The sequence below is a fragment of the Myiozetetes cayanensis genome, unplaced genomic scaffold (genome assembly GCF_022539395.1).
Source record: "Myiozetetes cayanensis isolate MyiCay16 unplaced genomic scaffold, myiCay2020 scf18, whole genome shotgun sequence".
NCBI lineage: Eukaryota > Metazoa > Chordata > Aves > Passeriformes > Tyrannidae > Myiozetetes > Myiozetetes cayanensis.
The window spans coordinates 3,451,220-3,467,318 of record NW_026087389.1 but is presented as its reverse complement, the minus strand read 5'-3'; positions in this window follow the sequence as shown (position 1 = coordinate 3,467,318).

Sequence of the window (16,099 nt, the reverse complement as noted above, 5' to 3'; positions counted from 1 at the left end):
CAGCCAAGAATCCAAAATCATGGATACCAACAATCGTGGCAGTAACCAATAGTTGTGTCAGGACTCCTCACAGCTTTCAGCACCACAGGATGCCCCGTTGGGGCTGAGTGAGGATCCTTTGGGGGGAAAAAAAAGCGCAAAAACCACCAACACATGCTAGATGGAATAAGTCCCTTGCTATTCCATTTTTTTTTTAGTCCAGTGAGAGTTTGGCTGAGACTTCCAACACATTTCCTTTCTTTGGGAGTTTGCCAAAGGTTTCTGTACTTATCCTTCAGTTTGCATCACATTCTCCAAGTTGTAATGCTGATTTGGTGTCTTTTCATGTCAAAACCGTCGTACTTTATTTAAAAAAAGAGAAAAATCTAGGTTTTTTCATCTCCTGCCATTTTGAAGCAAATGGCAGCAGTCAATCTTTGGGACTCTTACATTGTCAAGCACCATTAATTGCGTGGGGATTTGCTGGACAGAATCTCAGCTGTTCTCCAGTATGGCTGTGTTGGTTTAACCCAGCAAAGCAACTCTGTGGAAGATGCTTTCTCCAGCCAAGAGTGTCTTACAAGCACAAGGAATCTTTCCAACCATGGCCATTATTTCATATTAGCAGTAGCAGCAACTGAATTTCAAATACAGCAAAATTTGGGTGAGGTGATGTTTGGTTATTTCTTATAGTAGCTCTGTGTTCAGAACTGAGATCTGTGATGCAGAGCAAGGGCTCAGCTCCCATGTGGTGTTCCTGACCCATTTCCAGTCACCCAGAACCAAGGATCCTCTGGCTGATCTGGGAATGCTCCCAGTGGTGGCAGCAGCACTGCACTGAACTCATCACAGAGTCACAGACTGTGCTGACTTGGAAGGGACCTGCAAGCATCATCCAATCTAACCCTTGGCCCTCCACAGGCCCATCCCCAAGAGTCACACCATGCTCCTGAGAGCATCAGTGGTTCATCTTCTGGGAGTCTGGAGGGACAGCACAATTTACTGAGAAGTCAGGGGGGTCTTGCCTGTGATTTTCCATCATAGCTTCCCAGCGTTGCAGATGAATATGTGGGATAACCTCAGAACTGCACAGGAATGTGATTTCTGTGGTCCCATGTCTCGTGTTAGAAAAGCAGGTCCTGCAGAGCTGCACAGGGGTTTGTGCTCTGTGTTCTGGCTCTGGTGGGGTGTTCAGGGTTTTGGAGGTTGCTCTTACCTCTATGAGCAACAGAGCATCTTCTGCCTCTGTTATGGCCTCTACCAAATTTGGGGCTGGAAAAACATCTTGCAACTGTGTCTCTTCCAATATTTTCCTGAACTGCTTGGCACATTCCTTTCTCTTTACCTTTTGCATGCAGTAAATCTTGCTCTTGCTGACAGCCCTGGTAATTGCCTTATGTAGAATGAAAATCTTCCATTCTCTTTGTTTTTATAGCATGCAGCCTTCCACAGCTAAGTTTAAAAGGACAGAAAAATTCATGGTGTTTGCAGTAAGAGCGTGTTTTATGCTTCCCTGCTGCTTCAGCAAAGGGAATACTGCCCTGATATGGAGATGTCAGGAGCACAGGGCTGTATCTAAGGCAATAAATGTTTCTTTTATTTCTTATTCCACTTTGTGCTGGTTGCTATTCATTTTAAACTTTTCTTGGCATTTGCAGTAATGAAAAAAGATAAAATCCTGAGGCTTTGTTCTTCTGCTCCTGAACCAAGCCTTCCAACTTCAAATGGGACTTGGGCATATTCTGCTTTCAGAGACAGCTGGGAACTCTTATAAATATATGCAAGCATTGGAACACCACTGCCTTCAGGCTGAAGGCATTATCTGTTTCTGATGAACTCCACACAGAACATGCCCAGTGTGGATGAATAGAGGCAAATGTCTGAAATCACCATACGAGAAAAATAAAATCCCTCTTCCAAACCTTTGTGACACTGGCCAAGTGTGGTCTTAAGGCTGCTTTGTGGGTTTTAGCTCCAGCCCTCTGATGTGCAGCAGCTAAAGAACATGCCTCTGGCTGCAGCCCCCAGAGCAGAGAGCAACCTGAAGGGGGAGAGGGTTCTGCTGAGTGTCCTGTGCTGTCCAGCACCCCAATTCCCCTGCTCACAGCAGAGCTCTCCCTGCTGCAGGAGATGTGGGGGCAGAAGGTTCCACTCCAGTCATCATCACCTTTGTGATGATTCACTGTAAACTTGCCCTGACTTTTGCAGACCAACCTCAAGAGCACCCAGGGGAAACAATGACACGCTTGCTGCTCTCACCTGTGCACTCTCAGGATTCCAGAGACTCCACCTTGAGCTCAGGTTGGGGAACACGTGGTGCTTGGCAGTGGTACATGGGGTTGGAAGATAAATTCAGTTGTAGGTAACTGCCAGACAGATTTCCACAGCCTTTGATTTAATCACTAGAGTATTGACAGGAGGGTTTGGCCCAGTGCTTCCCCACTTAGCTCTGCTGTTTGGGTACTAGACTGGAAGAGCAAACAGCAGGTATTGTCATGTCAGTGAAAGGCCTCCCACAGCAAGTTCTGCCCTGGCACAGAGTCTGAGCAGAGAAGAAATAACAGTTCCTTGCTTGACCCAAGACTGTTCACGAAATTGTGCTTGCTGGAACATGAAAAGATCTGTTGAACTCTTGTGTGAGAGAATCCCTGCACTGCTCAGGACTTGGCACATGTGAGCCCACCCTGAGCTGCTGTGTAGGCACGTTGTTAAATGCTGACACTGTGAGTGAGACCAGTTTTGTGTTGTTCCTCCTCGGCTATTTTATGAATTTCAACCCTTTAAATAAATATGTGTTATGTAATTATGTAGCACTGATAAACGTGAGCAACCTGGTCTAGTGGAAGGTTCTCTGCCTGTGGCAGGGGGTCAGATTCATATTTAAGGTCCCTTCCAGCCCAAACTATTCTATGATTCTGTGATTTTACTGTCAGAGTTTTCAAGAGACCTTTAGCCAAGATGATGCTCGATTTATGTCTTGGGGAGGAAGAAGTGGAACATTCCTCTTTCTGAAGTGAGAATTCCATTCTGTTCTGTATAAATAACCATAGAAATGCTCATCCTTTTTTCTGATATTACACCAAAGAGGATTTATATGTGAAATAAATCTTTGCAAATCTTTGCAAGGGTGCCTAAATTATTTATGGTGGTTTTAGTTTGGTTTGCATGCCATATTGCTCACTTCTGTTAAACACTTTATACACCACCCAGCTTTTCACATTAATCACTGCAGTATGTGCTCAGTTGTCCCAGCTGAAGAGCCATCTATTACACTCCAGTAGAAACAGCCAAATGGCCTAATTTTTCTGTTGGTTGTTTTGCCCAATGGCTCATAAAGCCAAGGTTGTTATTACACCAGCAAGGATGTTTTGTTATATCACACTGATGCATTTGTCATTTTCATGATTTTTGTCACTTTCTTCTCTCTTATCACAGAAGAAATCATGGTTGAAATGGGGGCTTGTTCACAGAGCTTTGCTCAGTGGGTGTGGGCCCTATCCTGAATTTCTTTGTCTCTTTATGTGTAAATAGGTCCCTGGTATTGCAGTTTAGGTTGTTTTCCAAACCAGGTGATGACTGTTTTTTGGGAGAGTGTCCAAAATCTGACAGACATTGCAACCCTTTCTCATTTTGATTGGAAAGAAAATAACCTTGAAAGAGTCACGTCTTTACGGTGTTACTGGCACTGAGGTGTGGAGACTGATGGAGGTGACATCAGCTGGCTGAGATGAGCTGCACTAGACTTGGCTCCAGTCCCTAAATCTGACCCTGTCTGGCCCAAACTCTTTCACCATGTCATTGAAATGTACAGTATTTGTGCAACTCTGAGTCTGATTTAGTACCTGTAAATACTGTGAACCTTGTTTGATGTTTAGGTAAGTCTTTTTATGTGTTTTCAAGTGCTATGGTATCTACCCTTGCTGCATTATGAACCATAAACAGTGCATTAATCAGTCTATGCACACAAAACAAGATACTCGAGGCTTTGTTGTGAATGTGAACTCCTGAAGATGATTATAACGGGATGAAGATGGGTAAGTGACGAGGATTTAGAGTTGTGCTTCCCTCACGTACAGTTGACAGTGTCTTTGAGTATAATTTGATAATCTCTTGGAGACTGAATTCACTGCCTTTGTGAAACCAAACTGTTGGACCTTAAGGATAGTGCAGCTGGGAGAGGCTTGTCCCTCGTCCCACAGATGACAGTCCTGGTGCTTCCCCTCACCTGCAACAAGCAACTCAGTGCTGATGCAGTAAAGCCCATGTTGTGTTAGGTCCCCTCTCAGCAGTGCCAGGGCTGTCTGATAACGAGGGAATCCAAAAACACCAAATCAAATACAACTTTTGCAGCCATAGCCCAAATGATTCATGAAAAATACATGAACACAGATGGCTGTGGAGTAAGAAAGTCACAGCTGTTTACTCTCTTACAATTCTTAGGAACATGTTTTTAGCTAAGGTGCCTGAACCACCTTCTAAAAATAAGGGAGGGGGAGGCCAGGAAACCTCCTGCCTTTAGGAGAAAAGCACAACAGGCACAACAGGAAATGTTGTTCTGCTGTAATTCATGGGGGTGTTGCTCTAATCCGTAAAGCACAGCCATGTGTTCAGATCCCAAAGGGGCATAATTATTTCATGATAACAGCTCTCCCTAGAGTGGCCTTACTGGTATTTTAAAAAGCAATTATTGTGGAGAAAACCTATATTTTTGGTGCTGACGGTTTTAAGGATATTGAAGGGTAGTTGCAGCTGAGATAGTGGTTTACAGAGATTAATGCAGCTCTTCAGACATCCTTCTTTCCAAGACAGAGGGAGGTGGGGGGAAGAAGAAATTCTTTACATAAACATTTATAGAAGTACAGAACTTTCAGCCCCTTCATGCAAACACCAGCATCTGCCAGTTCTAAAGAGGAATTATTCATATTTTTAAGAGGGCAAACTGTGGAGTTCTTTGATCCAAATATCTGCACCGTGGCTCTCTCAGGGTTTTCCAGGTGCTCTGGGAAGCCCGTGAGAGCAGCAAACAGAGTGTGAGCGGCATTTGCTTCGTGAGGGAGGGGTCTTGTTGAAAACCTGCCCGTTGTGGGAGGTGAGCTTGCAGCTTTCTAAATAGCCCACAGACAATTGCAACGATGGAGTTTGGACTTTCACAGCACCTTCTGCCTTGATGTCTTTCACCACTAGACTAAATTGCCCCTCCATTCTGGGGGAGGTGGAATATGGTGTGGTGCAGCAATTGTTTTTGTTTGTTTTTAATAATAAACTTTAAGGCAATAACAGGCAGGCAGTGTCAGCCTGATGTATTCTGGGTTGATTTCAGGCATTACACAAGGGACCAGACTATTTTCACGTCTCCCCCTAGAGCTCTTTAGCAACAACGGCAGCAATAATAACAATCCAGGTTATTAAAAAAGGAAAAGTAAGGAGAAACCATCACATCAATTCCCTTAAGGAGCAGCACAAATCCATGGTGATGGTGCATAGGACTGGGCATCTTTGCTCCCAGTGTAAGAATAGTGCACATAAATAACAATTTCCAGCAGTGTTGCACAATAAACATTTCTAATGTTCAGGAGATATAAGTTTTCTTTCAGTTTAGGAAAAATATGAGGCTTTTCACCAAAAAAGTCATATTCTCAACCCCTGTTTTGTAGGAAAAGTATTTTTTTTTTTTAAATGTGATCTCTTTAGAACAAACATTGAGAGAACTTGGGGATTGCAGTGAGTCAGGCTGATGCCCAGGGTGCCACCTGGAGAAGAGAAGTGAGTTTTGCCTTGGGGGGGCTTTGGCTCACCTGAAGTGCTGGGCCTGGGGGCTTGAGAAAGATCAAATAGCAACAGAAGGAAGAGCTGATGCCTTTTTAATGGGAGAAGGGTCAGTGGGTTGGCAGGAAACTGATGAACTGCCACTGGAATATGCTGTGTGTATCACCAAGGCAGTGCCAGCTCTGTATTTTGGGAGGACACGGCACAGACTTTCCTTTCTGCTGAGCAAGTCTCAGACTTGCCATCCCGTATAGCTGCAGTTAGGTCTTTCCTTTCTGTATTTCTTTTTTAATCTAAAATGATTAAAAAGAGAACCTCTAGGCTCTTCTGCTGCTGGAACTCTCAGGAGGACGCAGTTTTGGATTTCCCATGTGGTCAGGTGTGTTTGTGTGGTGCCAAAGAGAGGAGGTTATGAGAGGAGCTGAGGAGAGGGGGAGCTGTGCTGGAGGGGAGGATTGTGCAAATGTTTGGTATGAACATTTCATCAGAGCAGAAAGAGCAGAAATGAAACTTCTGTCTTATCAGGTTGGAGGAGGTTGGTGGCATTGCAAAAGCACTGAGTGTGTGACCTTATTTTTTCCCATTCAGAAGCAGCTGGAGGGATAAACATAATCCTCTGAATGGGCTACCAGGGAGGAAGAGAGGGGAAAACAATACAGTGGAGCCAGGTACAGAGCCATTATGTTCTAGGCTGTGGCAGACAGGATAGACTCCTCTAAGTTTTAAGCCATCATCTGCATCCCTGATGTAGGCAGAAGATATTTTTGGATCAGTAATTATCACAATTAATTGCATTAATTGTGAAGTTCATGCATTGATTCGGCTGGGTTGACTGTCCTCAAAGTCTTTGAGGCAATAGTTAGCAAAGAGTTAACAGAAACCCCACTTTGCAGTGGGGATGGCTGCACTGTCAGCTGAGAATTATGCTAATGGAGAGGACAGAAGAAACAAATGTGGAGTGTACACATTAGTGAGCACACTTGTTAATTGGTGTTTTAACATGTGCATTGTGGTGTGATTCAAAGGCCCTAAAAGATCTCTCTGACTTCATTTCCACTGCAAGGCGTTTTGCCTTCTATGAAAATGTTTTAGAAATACAGCTTCCTCTAAAATAGCCACTGTAATTTTTCAGATTGAGAGAAGAAAAAAAAACAACAAAACCTCCTTTGTTTCTTTCTTGGTTTAACCTTCTCCTTGTTCTTCAAAACAAGGCATTAATCAATGACAATAGAAACTGCTACTCTTAGAGCTGTCAATGTTTATAGCTTTGGGTTTAATAGCAAGGACATAAATATATACTTTTCATTACATTTTTGCTGTTATTTGCTCATCATCCACAGCATCTGATATTATCATAACTCTTTGGTTGAAGCTATTAAAGTTATGGTTTGCAGCTCACACTGGCATGAAGCAGACAGAGAGCCATAAAAGAAAAAAAAAAACACCCTCACAGACTGAGATTCAGCTATTAGGCAGCACTGGTTGTTTGCTCACTACTCACATAACAGCAGCTCCATTCTTGGTGGATTGTGTTTTTAACCTTCCTTCCTTATCTCGCCCTCTCTCTCTCTCTCCAGTAAAATTTCTCCTCTTCCCTTTCAGCTCAAGTCACGTTTGCCAGTGCTGGTGCAAGGTGATGTTTGGATTGTGGTGACCCAACACAAAGGGTCTGTGCATCTGCTGGACAAAAGAACCAACTTGATTAGGGCTTAGAGCAGAGTGGACTTAAAACCTTTGCTTGAAACCAACCAGGGTGGTGCCCACCCCAGTTCTGGGCTGGGATAAATCTCCCCTGGGTCACTTCTTTAGGAGGACAATTTCCAGTGGAAACTCTTTGCAGAGAAACTGCTTCTTTCTCTACATTTGGCTTTGCCTGGAAAATTTCTCCAGTGGGGCCCTACCCATGAGCTTTTCATCTTCACTGGGAGGACTCTTTGCTGTCAATAGTTTGGCCTGTTTCCAAGTGAGTGGGTAGAAAGACAATGAACTAATAGAACCAACTCATCAATTAAAGATGGTCAATGAGCAAATACAGCCCTGGTTGAGACTTGTCAGGATAGGAATGATCTGAGATGGTGAGTTCATGGGTATAAATCATTCATCCTCTGGCAGAAGATGCCTGGCCTCCTTCAGACATGGTTTGAAATAACTAGCAAGACATTCCAGATAAAATTCTGGTCTGATTTTAGCTATGCTGATTCTTGTGGTGTTGCCAGGCTCTGATAGCCATAGTGGGAGGAATCCTCATTCATAGGGGCTTGATCAAAACTCACCTCTGAGTTTTGAATTAACTTCTAAGGATTCCCAGCCATTTTTAGTTTAACTCTGTATTAGTTTAAATTTCTGTTTACACACTGTATTTCTGAATATAAATTTATAAAGAGTACCAATGCTCTTTCATCTCTCCCCCTTCAGAACCAGTCAGTCAGCTGTTGGCAGAGACTTACTTTTGCTGGGTTTTCCCAGCTTTCTGCAAATAATTCAGGCTAATCCTTAAACAGCCTAATTCTGTGTCAGAGCATTTTAGGATTTATTTTAGCCTCTAATATTTCATGCGACTATCAAACAAAATGAAACATCATTAAAAAAAAAAGGTCTTTATACAAATCTAATTGTATTTCTGCCCAAAGCAGATTCACATTTAACAGCTTCAGAACACGTTTGATTTCTGTTTCAAGTAAGGTTCATTCTTTGTAAGCTGCTAAATGCTTGTAGTAGCTCAAAGAGAGGAACCAGAATCAACTGCATTTGCCTTCTCCCTTTCTACAGTGCACTTGCTGCTTCTTCACCTTAAGGCTCTCTCTGACTGTGGGGTCCTTTTGCATGGAATGCTTTGTCTTTCCTAAGAACTGTCCTCTGAAACTTGTTAGGTTGCAACAGTGGGCAAGAATGGACACTCTTAATTCACCTCTGTGGAGGTCTACTTGATATGCATCTCTGCCAGGTGTACCAAGGTGAACAGTGTTCTTCCTTAAAATACTTCTCTGTTGGAAAATGCTTGTTCTTCAAAATGGAAACTTCAGGCAAAAGGTGGGGAGGTACAGCTGTCTTTGTCTTTCACTCTGAAGGTTTTAAGATTCAGGAAGGACTTCCCAGCTGAAGGGAGATGGTGAGAACACCTGTGAATAGCCTGGCGAGGCTGAGATTTGAAGCTCAGTGGCTGAGTTTGTTGTTGTCTCTTTCTATCCCTTATCTTACCCTCAGCCTGTTTTCCATCCCATGGAGATGAGAGCTTTACACTGAGCAAGGCCAGAGCTGGTTTTACCTCTTCTGAAGGGTGCTCAGGACAGTGGTGTGGCACAGCTGGAGAAGGGGGTTCTCCTGCTGCTGCACTTTAGTGTCCAGATCTCCTTTTCCTGTTCTCACCCATGGTGTTGCTGCAGAATTTGCATCTCAGTACCACCCTGAGGACAACATTTGCTTTGAAAGAGACTGGAAGTGCCTTGGAGGAGACATGAGACACCTCACTGTGTGTCCTGGCACGTGTGGGGATATCCATGGGGGTCTGATGTGTCAGCAGTTCCCTTTTCCTTGCTCCTCTCAGTTCCAATCAGTCACAAATGGGTGGAACCTTCGTGGCCTCTTGAGGAGCCCACTGTGGGGTTTCCCCAGCCTGCAGGTCTGTGTGAGTGAGGGCCTTTGTGTCAGTGTTTAAGCAAGCACGTGTGTGAAGGAGTTTGGGTGTGCAGGGAGGAGCAAACAGAGAGCAACCAGAGCACTGTGATCCTTGGCTGAATGAGACCACTACAGATGCTGTATTCAGTGCTGGTGTTTTCTTAGCTGGTCACCTCCTGTCCTGGTTGAATTCCTCTTGACATCTGACCACTGGCTGACAGTCCTGACGATTTGCAGCAAGACCTCCCACAAGACTTCCACTCCCGAGAGAGGACAAATTTCAGATTGGCCTAAGGCAAGAATCGCAGACTAAAACACAGGGCCCTTGAGAGGTTTGCAGTCACTGCCTTTTGCAATGTTCTCTTCTCACTCTGGGTGCTCAATTCAACCCCCCTTTAGCCCTACCACTGGGCATTAAATTGTTTTGGAGCAGTTCCTCTACACCTGCTTAGGAATGGAGCATTCCCTTTCTGCTTGCAACAACCATTTATGTCCCTGAAGACCACAAGAACATGAGGTCTACCTGACATATCAGTCTTCAAAGAGAATGGACTTGCCTTACACAGGAAAGTGCTGCCTGTGTCTGTGAGTTGCTGGAGTGAAGATCCTTAATTTGGTCCAAATGGATTTAAAAATAACTTTTAGTGCTTTTCCAGAAGAGTGATGTGCTTGGTCGCTGAACTTGTAACTCTGAGTTGTGTTCCTCTTTGAAGTGATGGTTGCTGTTCCCTGCATGGATCAACCAGGAGAGTGAGAGAGGAGTGAGAGATGTTTGAGGGGTTGCTGGTAGAGTTGAAGTAAATGGGGAATATCATGAGGTTCTTTGCCGGCGTCTGTGGCTGCTGTTTGTGGGTTGGCACACAGGTAACCTGAGTTGGAAGCAGGTCTCCTCCTCCTCCAGAGGATGAAAATTTGAACTGCATTGTTAAGGCAACCTTGCTGCCTCAGATGTTGGTGATGACTTGAGGTTTAAAGCTGTGCTGGGAATACACAAGTCCTTTGGCAAGCACTTGTTATTTAGCAGAATTGCTGCATTTTGGGCTCGTGTGCCCCTGCTGATGGCACTAATCTCCATGTTAGGAGACAAAGCACCAGCTGTGCCTGGTCCTGTTTGTACTACTTTAGCCACATGGATGTTCATCCATTTAATTTGGAAATATTTCTCTGCACTCATCAACAGCCACATACAGGCAAGTGAAATTGCCACATTTATTCTGATTTAGTTTTGAAAACGACAGATGCTGCATTACTGTAAAACATGGTGAAAGGGTTTTCTAGCTTTGGTTTTGTCCCTCATTTGTGTGAGAGTGTTTGATATATGAGCTATTAATGCTGATGAATGAAGCTGCTTTTCTTCAGCAAGGTTGGCTCCTTCTCCCACAGCATCCAGTGAAGCTTCCACTGAGGGACTGGTGCTGTTTATGTTTAGACAAAGGACTTAGAAACTGTGCTGGGACTCAGGAAGGAGAACAGTTGGCACACGAGTGACTCGCAAACACAGGCAGATGTGTTATGTGGTAGTTATTACTTTTTCTTAATAATGTGACTTTTTCCCCAGCCTGAATAATTCAAAGGCACAATTCTGTTGTGGGCACGCCCGAAGGTGCAGAACCTTCTCCATCCTCTGGGTGTGTGGGGTTTGTGCTGCTTCCAGTGCAGGTATTTTAAGGGGGTAAATACAACACCATCTGCCAAATCTGGTGCACCAAGTGTCAGCCTTGTACAGCTGCTCCTCTTCTCTTTCAGGGTCTGTGGTACAAATGTTTTGCAGCGTGATGCCAGTCTTGTTCCCACTCCTTGACCTCATGGACCAGCTGTGCTCGGTGTCACCAGTGGGGATGGGGACTGTGCCACTGTGCCCCTCACCAGGGCCGTGGGACCCAAAGGGCTCTGTTCATACAGGCACTGCCCTGTCCCACACCCCAAGGGCCACTTATGTCCCTTTCCAAAAACCTGAGCTCCTGCCATCGTTTGCATTAGGAAAGCTGATGCTTAAGGTGCTTAATGAAAAACCTTGCAACACCAGGACATGAGGGGCATGTTGTAGTGTCAGCAGAAAATGCTCGTGGAGGAGAGAGACAGAGCCTCTCTTGAAACTATTAACCCCCTTTTTAGTGTCTGGTTCATTGTGCCTTTGGGATTTGCCTTAAAGCCGCATTCTGTGGCACCTTATTTATTTATATTGTGTTTAGCAACCCTTGCTAATGCTGTGTTTGAGCAGTGAATGGGGTGAGAGGATCTCCAGAGGTCCCTTCCAGCCTCAATTATTCTATAATGCAGATGCACAGAGATGCCTGCAAAGACTTCTGGAAAGAATAAATGAAGCAGAACCTCTTGGCCTCATTGGAAAACACTGACACAGGAGAAAGTGGTTGTATGCATAGAAAGGGCCAGTCTTTGCTTCCTGGAGATAGGTTTGGATGACTTGGGAATGAAACACTGAAAAAGGCTCATCAGTTCATTACTAAACAGTTGTTCAGTGCTTGCCTCTGCCTTAAGCTCAGTTTGGGGGGACCAGTTTGTGGAGTGCCTTTGAACGAGAGTTCAAATGCAGTAGAGCAGAGATGTATTTCTGGAACAGCTTTGTAAAGCTGGCTTTGTGTTTTGTTACATTTGGAATCCGTGCTTGCTGAACCTTATGGTGTTAACTGAGTCGTGTTTCTTGTGAAAGTTACTTGGATGTGACTTTCCTGCTCTCACCTGGGCTTGTATCTCAAGCCCTAAGGACTGGATGTTGGATGCTCACATTTAACAGGAGCGAAACAGAAATTTTACAAACCTTGGGTGCCTTTCAATTTGCAGCCTTTTGATTTACTTTTATTAAACAATATTTCAGCTGGATTTGCCTTTTGGGGAGTCTTTGTTTATGGCATTCTGAGCTAACAAAGCCCAGCTAAGCCGGAGGATGGATTGCTGAAAATCAAAGCTAGCTCTCCTAATCGGGACAATGGAGCCTCACCACGACACCTGGGAGGCCCACACTCCAATATGATAAAGTATTTTCTTTGAGAGAAGGTCACCAAAAGTTCACTTTTACAGAGAGGTTCTTATTCTCAGTTAATGGGGCTCCCCGTAGCATGGTCCTGCAGTTGCTTCACATAAAAAGGACGGATTGTCAAAGAAATTACCTTTAAAGTTCCTCCCCGGCAAACTGATTTGAAAGGACAGCCCAAGTGTTCTGTCCAGGCCAGCAGAGCAGTCCATGACCCAGCCACACAAGCTGTTGTGCCTCTTTGCGCTTCTGCAGCTTGGGATTTGTCAGCAGTTTGATTGGGACCCCTTGTTTTTGGGCAAGTGCCATTCTTTGGGGTTGTGTTTTACAACAGAATCTCCTGCCTGGCTCTTAGAGCAAGTCATTTAATCTTTTCATGCTGTGGAAATGAAGCCATTTCCAGTCCTTTGGGGATATAATGTGCTTCTCATATCATATGTGAGATGGGGTAGGTCCTTTTTTGGTCCTGAAGAACTAAAGACAAAATCAAAACACAGAAGCAGAGCCAGACTTGGCGCTTGTTTTGTGTGTGTTACGTGTGTAATTTCCTGCACATGTAATTGATCCCCAGTCATAGCTGGGCCCAGGCCCAACTGTGGAAGACTGTGGGGATTATTCTTTCTGATCCCTTTCTGACTTAGCTGACTCATTTTTCCCAGAGAGGGGAGAGATGGGAGTACAGTGAGAGAAGTGTGTGACTTAAAACCAACATCATCTGCTGGGAGAAATAGGGATGGGCTGTTTGGGCTTGCTTTAACTTGATTATTCATAGAAGTGCTTGAAGAACATTTTATAGAAATTAATTCATCTTTTTAAAATTAGTTTGATTTTGCATAGAAGGAAAAAATAAGAGTATCAGCCTAAATGTTAATTTGGGCTTTGGCTCCAGTGGAGCTACACTGATTGTTTTATGCTATTGGCATTATACTTTTGCAAATCAGAACACTAATTGGAGCACTGTTACCCAGTCATTATTTTCATTACTAATTGATTAGATTAAATCTCCTCTAAGAAACATTCAGTGTCTCAGAAGATGACACAGTTTTTCATAGGAAACTGGTAGAACTTTGTTCCCATTTCAAACTTGCTCAGTAAAAACCATTACAAGTATGGTCTTGAATCCATGATCTTGATGTACTAATTTAGGTAACAGAACTCAGATGAAGCTTTAATTCCCAATATTTAAATCTGACAGACTGAATCCAGTAGAATAGACGTGGCTTTTTAATTAATTTGGTGGTGGTGGGGAGGAGAGTTCTACCTAGTTTTCAGAGTAGACATTTTTTATGCTATAGAAATGAGGATGTTTCTAATGTTTTGGATATTTGAGGGTTCCAGCAAGAAGGTTTGGGACCCAGCTGAGGAGTTGACCCAAGAACACTCAGTGCATGATAAATGTGAATGTGCTTCATGGTCAGTCATGCAGCAGCTGCAGAGTTCATTCTGCAGCATGAGCTCGGACACAAACCTCCTGGAGCTTCTGGAGGAGGGCACAGGTTGGGATGGCAGTGTATTAGCAGGGCTGCAGGATGATTTTTTTAAAAGCAGTGACCATTAGAAGGTATGTGGGAGGTGTGGTTAGCAGTAGAAAATCAAGCTGTGCTCTGATGTGCAAAGCTGGGATGGCCCTTCCTTTTATATACTTCACTAATACAGTTGAGGATAATTAAGTATGCAAGTTAATAGACCATTTTCAACTCCTCTGGGACTGCTTGAAGTCTCTCAGATCACGTAAGTGGGCTTTATGGCAGGCCTGTGTATTAAACCCCTCATGTCTGAGTGTCAAATCAGCCCAGCCAGCCTTTGTAAGTGACACCCCCTCCCTTAGTTTTTTCACTTTGGTCCCCCCACTACCATCATTTTCTCCAGTGGCCAGTTTTGTGTTTCTGATGCCATAAACTGGGAGTGAGATGATTTCCCCACAGAAACCCCTGAATCTGGTGCTACTTTATGCCATGACAGACACCTGGTGAAAAGGGATGTTAATTCTGCATGTTTGCATTCGAACAGTGAACACATCTCCATAAACCCTGTGTGGCTGAGGCACTGCACTCGTGCAGAATCCACCCCTCTTCCAGTTGAACTCTGGCTGGCAGCTCACAGAAGCTGTTCTGATGAAACCCCAAGCAGAATCTTTGGTATTTTGTCACATTAAACAATTTGCATTCAATAAACCCAGGGGCCTTGGGATGGACACACAGCATCTGCTGCGTCAGTTTCTGCCTCACTTTTGTGGAGTTTTCTAATTAGTTTATATTCTGATAAATCCTTAATACAACTGCTTTAAAACAATTGAAAATAAAACAGAGAGAAGAATTTAAATTGCTTATGGCTTGCTTTGTATGGCTTCCAGGCATTTGAGCAATTTTGCTTACAAGTATCCAGTAACCTATTTCCAAAGGCCACTAGCAGATAATTATATTTGGTTAATTTACATACTTTCAGTTTATAATCCTAATTAGTTCTCCAACCAGCAGTCCCTAGGCAATATGTAGTCTTACCTCATTTTATTTGCCATCCCTACTGTGCAAGTTCTCTTAATTTACAAAAAAGTGCTGTTAGGTTTGGTTCAGGGCTTTCCCATTTCGGAGCACATCCAACCCGGGTGATTCCATGCCGATTTAGGCGCTATTTGCAAATAAGTATTTTACATTTTTATGGATTTTACATCTGGGAGACATTCTGCAATTTAGGGAAGCTGACCCCAGTTTGACACAGAGCCTGTTTGCATTGCAGGGAAATCAGGTCAAATTCTGCACCAACCGGTATCCAGAGTTGTCCCATTGTCATCTTTGCTTCGATGAAGGGAAATGTTTAGGCAAAGGATGGGGACTGAGGTGTCGGTCTGTAAACATTCTTGGCCAATATTTTTATTTCAACATCTTAAAGAATGCATATTTTATACTGTTGATGCTTTGGTGTAACTTCTGCACATCCCACTTGAATTCCCAAATAAGTTTCTGCTGTTAAACACATTTATACAACGCTCAGCATTTATGTAACTGTGCCATCAACTGTGAGGATAATCCAAAGGAGCCTATTTTTATGAGGAACACCTTGATGACAATTCTTTTTTAGAAAAACATTTCAAATCTTACTCTAGTATTTAGAGAAGATTTAGTATTTAAACCATCTAGACTAAGGATGGTTTAACTGTTCTTTCATGCCTGGTTTAAGGATTTTTATTCCACGCTAATCAGAGCTCTGCCTGTGCATCTCAGTTTGTGTGCTTTAGTATTTTGCTATGACTGCAGTTGGGATGAACAGAACACGAACTCAGAGTAAAGCAGATTTGAGATAGAGATAGAAAATGTCTTACACTGAAAGCAGAGTGTGTGCAAATCCTGTATTCTTCCCACTGTACCACTTGTGATGATAATGGCTGGTGTCTGTCAGGTGAAATCCTGGCTCTAACAAAGTCAACAGAAAAAATCTTTCACGGGCTACAGTAGGACTAGCACTTTATCCCAGAGGAAAATAAGAGTTTGAAGATAAATTTGCAGAGGCTTATTGACGTGAGAGCCAGATTATGTGGGCTGAAAGTGCATTTTAGGGTATGTAGAAGTTTACTGTGCAGTATGGCAGACACACATTCAGTGGTAATTCAGTGCTAGCCCACAGAGGGAGGGGAAAAACCCCCGAACAAATCTGTTGTTTCCTTGCTGATGACAGACAAAACAGGCACTGAGAAGCTGTTAATCTCTCCCCTTCCAACTTTTCACTTCTATCAGCAAGATTTTAATTTTT